This window comes from Balaenoptera physalus (assembly GCF_965194825.1).
Source record: "Balaenoptera physalus genome assembly, chromosome: 13".
NCBI lineage: Eukaryota > Metazoa > Chordata > Mammalia > Artiodactyla > Balaenopteridae > Balaenoptera > Balaenoptera physalus.
Window position 1 is genome coordinate 33,614,821 of NC_138892.1, and position 13,335 is coordinate 33,628,155.

At 33.6% G+C, this 13,335-nt stretch overlaps 1 protein-coding gene across 5 annotated transcripts in view; it reads left to right on the forward strand.

Moving 5' to 3' along the window:
* Positions 1-13,335, forward strand: part of MGAT4C (MGAT4 family member C) — an 828,975-nt gene that overhangs the window by 221,683 nt on the left and 593,957 nt on the right. The gene's annotated exons all lie outside the window — the stretch shown is intronic.

Genomic DNA, 13,335 nt, shown 5'->3' on the forward strand with positions numbered 1-13,335 from the left:
TGAAATCCTATCTTAGTTTTGTCTTAAGTTAGTCTCTTAAGTTAATGAAAATTTTGCTATAGAAAATAAAGATGATATGGTTTCATGTTACTTCCTCATGATCTAATTTGATACATTTAGTTTAAAATTTTAAAAGGAAAATATAGTTATATCATGAGATGATCTCACTCAAATTTCAGGTGTTTCAAACTGTCTTTTGTCAAGTGATAAATGCTGTTTCTGTTATGATTATTTAAAATTTTGAGATGAACAACTAAAGCAATATACTCTCTTGTATTATTAGAGAAGGATCCATAATCTTTAGACATTGACATTCTTCTGTGAAAGTTTTGGAGTATGATTACATGTTTCCTCAACTATTCAGATGTTTTCTATCATATTTCTTCATAGATGTAAAACAAAGTGTTAATTCCTACACATGTAGGAAAAACTCAAACATTTTATGCATTTTGTACATTTGATGCAACTTAGAATCTGTTTTAACCTTAGAAAGGAACTTGTTTGAGATAGCATAATTCTTCACCATCTTATTAGAAAGTCATAGTATTTGTCTAAAGTATTTTGAACACAGGTGTGGCAGTTGCACAGGGTTACACAGGATAAGAAGGGAGTGTTGGTGATTTTCATCTCTGTGTCTATCCGATTTCTTGTGGAGTCTTTTGTCTGATGTAGTTTAACTCAAAATCATTGCTATACATAGCCAAATTGTGTAATTTCCCAGAGATTCAGAAAACTGGTAAGTAACCAATGAAGAACCAATTAAGTAATGATTAATTTTCACATACCTTCTTATTCATTAAAAAAATGGAGGAAGAAAAGTAAAATATGGTATACTCTAGATTCATCAATTTCAATCTCTTTTCATGGTATACAGTAAAGTTCTAGAAAATGTCACAAGGTTAAAAAAATTTGACTTTTATGTCACTAGTCTTTATTAATGACTATCAGAGATCCTTTTAAAGTCAGTGTTTATTTTAAATTTTCAGTAATTTACAAAATAATTTTTTATATTCATGTTATTAAAATGACATTTCACCAAGAGCAACTCTATTTCCCCAAATTAGCACATCCTCGTATTTTCTTTCTGAAGTCACATAAATGAATTAAATATTTTGTAACTGTTGTTATTGCATGCATAGTAGAAAAGTTTGGACCATTACTAATAATAATTATTAGTAATTTTATATACATATATAAATCTACGTATAAAATTTATGTAAAAAATTACTGCTTGATTACTCCTCATAAGTTGTTAGACCCGAGAAAGTACAAGCCGCAAAAGATAGCTCTGGAAGTGACAGTAACAGATTTAAAGCATTGGATTACCTGGTTTTGTAACACTTATTAATAAATAAAGATTAATTTCAGAATATTATTAGGATATCTATAATTCTTTCAAAATTCAACTACATAGAGCTTCACAGTTTGAGGAGGGTCAGTGGTGTCGAAGAGTTCATAAAAAGGTTGTTGCATCTTACACTTCACACATCACGAATTCATGATTTTAAGAGAATAATTAATTGTTGGGGTGCTAATTTTCCATTAACTATTTTAAATTGTAATTAATGACAAAGTGTATATTTTGAATCATAATGGAAATATTTCATTTTAAAAAAATCCTATATATGATGAAAGTCTATGAAAATTTATTTTTATTGAGGTTTGAATTTTTTCAGCATCTTATAAAAGTCAAATTTACAATGTGTGGGTATTTTGTAGAACAAGTACATCTCCAGATAAAGGAAAACCTTACATATACTTCCACAGAGGCCTCACTTCCCTAAAACCCCAAAGCATCTTGACTCTCTTTTGTATTACTCTTTTAATTTTTACCTAGATCATTTAAGATATACACATTCACAATTTGCAGACATGCAATTTCATAAATACTTTCAGAGATGAGAAATTGAATTACATACTGTTTACGTATTTAACAGGGAACTTTATTGCAGTCATCATATTTTATTTTTTTATTTTCTGGAGGATTTTAAAAGATTATAATAACATTTTTAAGTATTTAATTGTGAATTTCTAAAGAGCAGTGATAAACATGGCAACATTAGTTTTCTGATATTCTCAAAATTCAAAGAATAATAAAAGCCAATTTCCTTAGTCAATTGTTATATAAATTACTGAATAAATATTGTATGATGAGGCTATCAGTGTATAAAATTGTTGTAAAGACCTGGAACATGAATTCAACCTCAATGCAGTACATATGTCTCCATATTCTTCTCAAGAAGCAGAACCTGCCTATTATCAGCATATACAGAATATGGTGGACGTATGTTTTTCATATGAACACCATATCTCTTCCACTAAAATAACCCAGTTCATTCCACGTATGTCAATAGGCAGGGGCCCAGATTGCATCCCTTCATAACCCCCCACACCATAATGAGAGAAATATAATTCAGGTCTCATATATAATTAAAGCTCACTGTACTGTTGGTCAGACAGATTGGTTCAGGGATGTGTGAATAATCTGAGTTAGGTTACTGCCTTTGTCCCCATTTGCTACTCTGAAGGAACAAAGTAAAGGAAAGCTGAGCTATGAATAGAAACAGAGTTACTATGTCATTGTTTGTGACCTAAAATCTTTTCAGTAACATCTGCCAGTATATTCACCTTCTTAAAAAACGCTTTCTTATTTTGAGAATGATTCTTGATAAAATGCATTAAGAAATATTGACTTAAGTGGGATATATTTTGGGATTTCCAGGTCATTCATTCTCTGCGATGTCCTTGATAATAGTATGTTGGCTGAATCCAAATTTTGTTGTGTGATCAGGATCTAGACTTTCCACAAAATTTGTTAAATTAGGGGAAAACGAGGTATTTACAAACATATTTTTTACAGTGTGAGTGTGTATTTGTGTGTGTGCACAAGTGTTTAATTTTTCAGGATATAATTACTAAGAAAAGACTCTATTAGCAGAATTATAAGTTTTCAGTCTTTTATTGACATCTAGAGAATAGACCTCAGCTTCAGACGTTTAACTATTCTAAGGACTCTGAATCTGTTTTTCATTGTCTTTTAGGATCTTTGGAGAAGCTGCGTGCATAGAGTCTTATATGACCTGCAGCAGTGCTCCTTTCCCCAGTGAAAATGAATAGTTTTCATTCTATGTACTGCTCGTTTCCTGGTATGCATAGCTAAGTATGCCCTGTCTCCTGCTGCCATCCTGATTTCTTCAGTTCTTGAGATCACTGATGGGAGAAAAGGATAATTACTAAATGACATCTACAAAATGCTAAAGTGCTCACTCGTCCATAAGATTCTTCTATTTACTGTTCTTATTATTTACGTTGATATTTACTTAATCTAGGATGTACACTCTTAACATATGGGGTGATTTAATAAGACCATGGAAATAAATATTATCCACTGTTCTTTCTTTCATTGAATTACATGAGATTAAGAATATCTGGGCTAATGTTTCCACATAAAATGCTATAACATCTTTCGATGTACTCTTTTAAAATATACAGTAGAAGATGCCGCTGAAGCATGGTATGCTGTATATTACCAGTGGGATGGACTTGCACAATTGAGGATATGGTTTGGACCCTCTGGCAAGCACCATGCTTTGTTTTTTTCAATCAATTTTATGTTATCAAATGTCTTGTGGTCACTTTAAGACAAAAACACAATCCCGATATGGTAAAATTTAAATGACTAACCCCATGTTAAAGTCAAATGCTGAACCTAATTTAAAGTTATTTCCCCTTCCTTCTTAAGGAACTTGAAATGAAAGGCAGAGCAGTGATTCTTCACTTTTTCCAGCTAGCAGTCCCTCAGCTTTTTAGCCAAGAACTCTTGAGTCTCCATGATCAAAATAGAAGGATGAGGAGAGAAAAGCAGATAAGAGCATTTTAATGATGAATTCAGTCCTTCTGGGCCAGATTCATTGCTCTTGTCAAACTTTTTTTTTCTTATGGACCATTTCTGTGGCTCTCATTGCTGGCCCCCTTTCCTTGGTATGGTCAGGGTCTCTCTTCATTTGTTTGTTCTAACTCACCCTCCAACGCTGACATAATGCATATTGGCAGCTTTGGCTAAGGCCCTAGAAGGTCATCCTTTTGGACAAGATGCCTTATTATGTGAGTACAGACCAGTCCTCCTATTGCTAGATCCACACTTAGTACATCAGCTTCTTACATTTTTGACCCACCATCAGGGCACATAATGTGATTTTGTGCCTGTGACCTTCTGCTATTTCCCCTTTAGCTTTCTCAAGCATGGGTCAAGAACTGTTCTCAGTGTCACACCCCCTTCAGTGACACATGTAAGATTCCTTGACTGGTCTGTTGAAGTTTCTGTCACCAACTCAGGATCAGTTTTACCCTCCACTTTTTGAAGTATGGGTGTAGGAGGGATTATGGGAGAGGACAGAGTGTACGATTCAGTATTCCGCTCTCTCCAAAGAAATCTTCTTCAAATATTCTGTCTTTATTTTCCAACTCTCAGCCATTTGCGTCCTTGATGTAACTGAGGGGATTCATTTTAATTATCAACTTGAATTTCTATAAATGATCCATCTATTTTGTATTGGTGACTAGGCAAAAATTTTATTTTTAACATGCTGTTATATTAATTTATATTCTAGAATTTTGTTTCATATTTTAGAATTTCCTTCAACTAACTAATGAGTGTCCTAAGGTCATGAACCATGACTTTTATTCCTTTTGTTTTTCATATTGGTCCTGACACAGATAAGTCATCATTAACTCTTTTTGGATGGATAATTGAATCAGACTTTAAAAAGAGAAAAAAGAAAGTTGGGGGCTAGATCCTGAATGGGGAAAACCTAAATCATAGATAGAAGATACAAATGTTGATATCAGTAGGGCCTAATTGGAGTAGTACTTAAGAGGAAAGATAATATATAAAGCACTTTCATACTTTAAAACATGTCACAAATTCTTTGACACACCTCCCATCAGGCCAAGTCTATGTCCACTCCCCTTGAGCCTAGAGATGGTCTTTGTGACCACCTCAATGGATATACTGCAGAAGTGATAGTGCCTTACTCTGTCTGAGGCTTGATTTTAAAAGTTCATGTAGCTTTTGTAGATCTCTCTTGGGACACTTGCTTTGGGAGGCTTTAGCAACCAAAAAATCTAGCCATTCTGAGGACACCAGGTAGAGAGAGAAATCAAGACAGTTGGAATGGAAATATTTCATTTTAAGCCAAATTTGGAGGAAATATGAAGCAGTTGGGATTTGCTTTGTTCACCAAACAGAAAAAAAGTATCTCATTCCCGACTCTCTACACTGCAAAGTATTTTCAAATAAGGTTACGGATTCCAGTCAAAGATCAAATTCAAGATCGGCCTTTGTTAAGAATCAAGCAAGATCTAAGGTCATGTTTTATAAGTCCTCTTAAAGAGACAAAAAGCCTTCTAAGCATGCTAAGACTGTGCCTCACAGATACTGTCTGTAAACAATAGGACATCAAAGACTTTTAAGTATTTTCCCCACGGCAGCTTTAAAAGGATCCCAAGATAGAAAAGAGCTTTCCCAAAAGATATTTCTGATAGTGTATTTTCTCTAATAGGAAGAATTATAAATCAATTCACAAAAAACCCACATAATTTTAAAGAAATTTTATCAGATGAGACTAAAAGGACAGAGACAATATAAAATTAAAAGAAGACTTAGACTCGAACATTTCCATGGGCTGGAATCAGGCTGAGAAAATATTCAGATTCAAACACCAATTATTTCTCTAAATAAAGAAGGAGGACTCAGAAACCAAAATCAGGACACAGAAGGCAGAGTTGTAGAAAAAACATTTCTAGGCAATAAAACTAAGCCATTATTAAGAAACTGGCAACAGACACCCAGCTGGATTTCAGAAATACTATGAATCAGTGACTCTGTTTGTCTCCCATTTGATATATTTTGAATGCACGTATATAGAGCAGTCATCCCATACCTGAGCCACCAGTATATGTTGGCTTTATGGTGGGGAGATAACTTGTCTCTTCAGTTCACAGGTCTTCAGACTGAGAGAAACAGTAATGAAGAAGCTGTACTGAAAGAACAACAACCAGAGAGCCTCATATGTGCCCAAATCTGATTTAGACAAGTTGCTGCAACTTGGACCTGAGTCTGATGCTATAGTATATGAGATATTTGAGGGTCTTGGGAGTGAGTGGGTGTGTTTTACATGTAAAAAGTGTAAATACTTTGTGGAAAGAAGGTGGACTGTGCCTCCAAGTTCTTTGACACTCAACAGTTCAAGAAGTGGGGGCCTGTATGCCAGTTCTCCTGGAACCTGGACAGGATGTTGTAACTGCCTCATAAAATAGAATATAGTAGAAGGAATGCTATGTGACTTCGGATAAAAATCCATGCAGCTTCTGCCAGTTCTTCTAGGGACATTTGCTGCGGAAGACCATCAGCCACCATATAAAAAACCCAGCTACCTTGAGGCTACCACGTGGAGATATCAGGTGGAGAAACCATATTTAAAGAGAAGTGATGACCAACCAGCAACCCCAGTTGTCTGGCACTCACTGTTTGAGTCTTTCAAGCTACTCAAGTGTTGAAGTCTTCAAGATAACCGCATCCCTGACACGAGACACTGTGCAACTACTGCATGGGAAACCCAAGTCAGGGGAGAACTGACTGAGCCCACTGAAGTGCTGGATTCATGAACAAAATAAATGATGCTGTTGTTTTCGGCCACTATCTTGGGCTGTTACACAGCAACAGATAGTCAGAACAAGAACTCTAAGATACTGAGAACTTTTTTTCCTTTAGAAAATACATGAAAAATGAACTAGTTGTAGACTTTATTTTACCAGTATGGTTTAGATCAAGATTCCTGATAGCAGCACTATGGACATTTGAGGCCAAATAATTTTTATTACTGGGTGCTTCCCTGTGTTTTATTGAATGTTGAGCAGCATCTCTGCCCTGTTCTCACTAGATGCCAATGGCACATAATCCTTCTAGTTGTGACTACTAAAAATGTCTCCAGACATTTCCAGAAGAGACAAAATCACTCTTGGTTGAGAATCACTAGTTTAGATAAATTTAAGGGAAGAATGGTAGGAGAAAAATAAATCCTGGGAAAGAAAAGAGTATGGAAAGAAAAGAGTATGAAACTTTCTAGCCTAAATAGCAAGTAATTTATATCAAGTCCTCTAATAATAAACCATAAAGTAGAGACACTATTGAAACAAGTGTGTATTATAGAATCAGATGTTCTGTTTGCAAAATCTTTAAAATGTCCATGCTGTCCATACTTTTGTAAATACATAGAATTAGAGGCCCATTAAGTTATGGGGTTATTGAGGTTCACCTTGACTAATTGTTTTATTTGTTTCTGGCAATTTTGTATCTCTTATTTCAGGCTTCAGCTGATTTTTCATGTTATTTTCTGTTATTTCAGAAAAAAGTACTTTTAGAAACTAATGGCTTTCTAAGAGATGAGTTTTGTCCCTCAGATAACCCCATAATTTAGCATTTCAAGCTTTTAAAATACTTATCAAGAAACAATTGCTAATTGAGACCAATGAGCTATGCTGTACATTTCTGACAGCATAATGTACCTCTTCAAATTTTGGTAATAATAATTGCATGGCAACTTACAATTCAGAAAGGAAGCATTCTCAGAATTTTTAGCCATGATAAAAAAAGGGTTAGGGTTTGGAGTGAGGGGACATTAGATTTTAGTAAGAATCCTTGTTTTCTCCTGTAGTGTGAATATTTTAAACTATTAACATATTTCTGGTTTTTCACTTTTATAGAATCCATATTCTTATATAAGCCATTTAAGAATGGGTGTTATAAATCAGAAACTAACACACCATTGTAAAACAATTATACTCCAAAAAAGATGTTAAAAAAAAAAAAGAATGGGCTCTGTGTAGTTTGTTGTAATTTATTAGATTTGTTTCAAACTTTTCTTTCTGAACTAGGGTTATTACGATAATTATAATTTCTAGTTTTCCTGTTTTTTCTAACTGTTTAATCATCCAGAAGGAGGTTGGTTGGCCAAGAAGAGAGTGAATGGGTTCATTTTGTTTCCATCTTGAGGCCAATAATACTTCCATTGTTTCCTAACAATTCTGTTTCTGGTGTTGATTGTCATAAGCAGTAAGAAACCATGAGAAAACTAGTGCAAATACAGTTTTACAACTGGACAGTGAAAATCTATCACCGGAAAAATGAAAACAGCTCAGGGTGTAGTATATAGTGCTAGGAGGTGAGAAGCATTAACTACATGTTTAATGGGCAAGGGATTCTCCTATGCTCCCAATGTAGCATCATGTTTCTACTGGAAGTCTAAGTAAGCTAGTGCCTCATAATATTCTGGACTTAACTTTCAAATATACAAGACATTATCTTTTTCTTGGTAATTGGCATGTCACTATTATAAGACATATGTCTGTCATCAGTTGACAGCTACCACTTATCAGAGGGATAGATAGGACATTCATTGCACAGAGCATTCAAATAGATTAAATAAATTTTCTTCTTTTTACAAACTTTACATGGTGCGATGACATATAAATTGATTTGTAAACTATTCATAACTTCTAGATGGGTTTACCTCTTTCATTTTTCAGGAAGGAAGGAATTGTCAAGCTGGATTGATCTGGCATGCCAGTACATTAGCCCTTCTATAACTGATTTTCATTTTAATGTTACTCTCTTTTTTGCAAGGGCAAGATGCTAAATGAGATGAGATAATTTACATTTTGTCACATTTGCTTTCAAAGATTAATGTACACCAACAAGAGGAATCAAAAAGATGATATCAGGTAGAGTAAAGTTATGAAGCAAAGGCAGTAAGTTACTATTTAAAAGCAAAATTAGATGGCACGTTGTTTATTAAAATGGTTTCTTATCATTTATTCAAAATAAATGAACAGAGCAGTAATACCTAAAAACTTACATTTTGAAATGTGGCAGATTTGAGAATGAAACCTAGATCTGCAGTCTTATGGTCCTGTGATATTCATTTACTTCTCCAGTGCTTTTATGTTCACACATACACCAAAAGGAACAAGGGCAACTCTTTAAAAGATTTGTGTATGGATGAACATCCCTAAATCAATTTAAATATTATTATTAATATTATTGTTATACTTTTTAAAACAAAGGGACGATTTATATATTGATTATTATATATAATCGATAAGGTTCAACTCATATAATGACATAAATTATCATGTGACTTATGGTGGAATTCTTACAACTTCACGGTTATTTCTCAAATATGTCATGTGATAGGAAACGATACTGATAATTTTTTGTTCACTTTTGCTTGCAGCTGTCTTATTCTGACTCATAACATACCTATATTATTTTAATAGATTCTCAAATGATGCCTTCCTATTTCTGCTTCCTTTTCTTCTCTCCCTCCTTCCATTCTTCCTTTCTTCCTTTCTCCCTCTCTCTCTCCCTCCCTTACTCCTTCCCATTCACCCTGTATATTTACTGAAGATTTAATATGTGTCAGATACAGAGATAGACACTGCAAACATAACACTGAGAACACTGGAGCATTTGTTCCCAAGGTACAACCCCTCTAATAGAAGCAGAAAAGTCATGACAAATAAAAAGAATTAAATACTAACCTGTGTTATGGCAAACGAACAAAAAAATATCACAAAGGAACGAGACATTGATTATGTTTTCTTTCTGTGTTTACTTCATTCCCCAACTTGTCCATACCTGGAATATATATTGTTGCACCATTTCATGGATGTCTATAAGGTGTTCTTTCTAACAGAAATTTAGTTCTGTTGTTCCAAGTATGAAATTTCTGTAATGGTTATGATGACTCACAGATACAGTACAACCTAATCACTATGTGTACTCACTACGTGTATCTTCCATAGCCTGCTTCTACCGTAACTGTCTAAAGTTATTTTGTATGCAAAATATCAAAAAATCTTTATTTTTATTTAATTCTGTTTGGCTTATATTTTGTTCTCACCTCCTGTCATAGATCACAGTAGATCACAGTACTTTTGACAAAGTAGGGCTCAATACCTTAATAGATCAGTCAATAAATGATGAAATGAATGAACAAACACATGATTGATGAACTGAATGATTGGCTGACTGAATGAGAACCATATGGCATATTTTTCTTGGTGTTCTCTCTGCCTAGAATATCTTTTCTTTATGTATGTATGTATCCCAGGCTTCAGTTTCCTGCTATTTCATTCTCCTTTGATCAAATCAATTGATAATGCCATCCTAATAAGTTATTGTTTATGTTAAACATTTTTCTATTAAATCCTTTTTGACATACCTTATGACAATGTTTTCTTGTTTCATTTCCATGCCTTCTCAGATAACTAACATGTAGAGAATTATCCATTGCATGCCTTCATCAATATTTTGATAAAACTATCTTTTTCTAAAGCCTAGAGTCTTCCAAAATTTACATATATGTATATACACAAATATATAGATATATATATTTATCTCTCTCTCTCTATATATATATACATATATGTGTATATATATATATATATATCTCTACAAAAGCTCATGTGTGTGTATGTTTTTGTATACATGCATCCCTTTATAGTGGAGGTACATGATCTTAAAATCCCATAAATACTAATATATTTAATAGGTGTTACCCCTTACAAGCCTGTGGCTATAACAAATATATGTTTTATTATGTGATAAGCCAAGAATATGAATTAAAATTTTCAGAATAAGATGATATATCCTCAGAGAGTAGGGTCGACCTAATACTTGTGGGTTTAAATATTTGACAGCTGTTCGAACATATTGTCATTTGGAAGGGGAAAAATGAACCAATTCATCAAAATCAACAATATTCACAGAGGGAGTTGTATAGTGTCAGAGCTACCTTTAAATTAAATGTAGCCTTAAAGAAAAAAAAATCATTTAAACCATCTATTGTACAAAAGAAGACACTAGTTAATGGCAACACGCTTATCTTCACCAGAAGCAGAACTGCTGAATGTAATACCATGCGTGTCATTTTGTATGTGTGTGTGTGTGTGTGTGTGTGTGTGTGTGTGTGTTGTGTAGCCTTATATATTTGAGTGGAGCATTTCACAGTAATTAACTCGAATGAAAACTTGTTCTACACAGATTTTCAGAATAAATAGTTGGCAATTACATATGGACTAAACTGTTGCACTGCTAACCTTTTAACAAAATCTCTTTCCATGAAACAATTTTATTAATGCTCATTATTACTCTCATGGCGGGACGGTGCTTTTTCATTTTTCGATTTAATGACTGTAGATCAATATGTATTGGGTCGTGGAAACAAACAGACTCTGTTGGGGATGGGAATCAAAGTAGGAACATATTGTCTACAGCTGACAGCTACCATTTATGTGAAAACTCAAGGGAGTTTTTCCTTCTTGATACCTGGATAGAACTGGTATACTCCATCCACATTTCTTTCAAAATTAATTTTGTTTATGTTGTGGCTTAAAGGTGAAAATCTGAAAAACACTATGTTCTATTTCCAGTTTTAATGATTAATGCTCAAAGAAAAATCCAATTTTCAAAAATAATAATTTTGCCATGAGTCACAGTGACATCAGATGACAAAAAAAGCTTTATCAAACTGGAATCTTAATTCATGAAGTGTTGGGCACAACTGCATCCTCCAAATGGCTCATTTATTCTTTGCTGATAATATATAGCCTAGAACATTGAATTCACTTAGGTTTAATGAGTTTTTGCTTTTGACATACACACTATGAAGATTTTTTTACTTATTGTGGTCAAGTATTGATTGCATTTTTCATGGATCAGGAACTGGTAAACATCTTAATTTTGAAAAACACTGTTTTGTTTTTCCTCTGCCATAATTGTATTTTTTCTTGAATTAGGGTATTATATTTTATTGATACAAGGTGAATAAGAATAAATTGTATATTTATACATTTCAAAAATATTTAAACTTTAAAAAACTTTGGATATCTTTTCAATATATAATGCATTTTTAATTTTTTATTCTCCAAACGTTTTTTCCTACTAAAATCTCAAATCTGTTTTTTTTTTAAATTTTATAAATGGATGAAGTAGGGAACTGCTACAAATTTGCAGTCTAAAGAACTTTATTTTATAAATGGGTACTTATACAATATGAGAAGCTATCTCTAGTTTATGACAATATATCAAAATAGAAAACTTCTTCATTTAAAACTGTAGTATCCATTCCCAGGGCTGGGCAGGCTTCATGGGCATGTGACCTATGAAGTTGAACAGGGTCCCACACTTAGAAGGATGCCATTCTTGGTTTATGCCTCTGCTGTTGCTATCTCAAAATTCTTAAGAATTTTTAACAAGGAGCCCCACATTTTCATTTTGCGCTAGGCCATTGAAATTATTCACTGTGCCCCGAAACAGAGTAACACAGAAAATATCAAAATATCCATGTTTGTATAATTTGATATATTAACAATTTTAATATGAAAATACTAATTTAAATAACTAAATTTGTGAGGTGAAAGACTATCTAGTTTCCATTTTTTGCCTCCTTCTGTTCTTTATTCCAAATTAAAAGGTATCTTCTACAATTGGACAAAAATTTGTACTACTGAAATGAAAAGTAATAACCAATAACCGTATTTTCATGAGTATGACAGTGCAGTGACCATCTACACACAAAATTTTAAGTTCACATTTGTGACTACAGTTGACCCTTGAACAATATGGGGTTGAACTGTCTGGGTCCACTTACACACCAATTTTTTTCAGTGGTAAATACTACAGTATTTACCAAGGTTGGCTGAATCTGAGGATGCTGAACCAAGGTTGGTTGAATCTGAGGCTCTGATGAAACTGCAGATACAGAGAAACCTTGGATAAAGAGGGCTGAGGACCAACTATAACTTATGTTTGAGCATGGAGGGTTGGTGCCCCTAACCCTCTTGTTGTTCAAGCATCAACAGTATTTCCAAATTCTGTGATAGACCTGCTTTGGTACCTTTCCCATTTTCTCTTTATTAGGCCAGTATTTCTATCTCCCAGTTATTTTGAGTGGTGAATGAAGCTGATTTAAGACAGAACGCTTTTCCTGGAAGTGGAGCCAGAGACAGTGATTATGAATACGTTTTGAGAAATTGCTTTCTAGAAAGATTACATAATGTCGTATTGTCCATAGTAGATGTACAAGATTATTTACCACAACTTTATCAGCAGAGAATTAATGTGAAAAGGGGGATCCAATCACTGGTGTCCAATTTGATTGTGAAAAGCAGCAGCTCATTTTTAATTTAATTTGCTGTATCAGCGATTAATGAAGTTGCAAGTTTTTTAATTTATATTTTGGCTGTTCTTATGCCTGTTTTGCTTTTTCCATT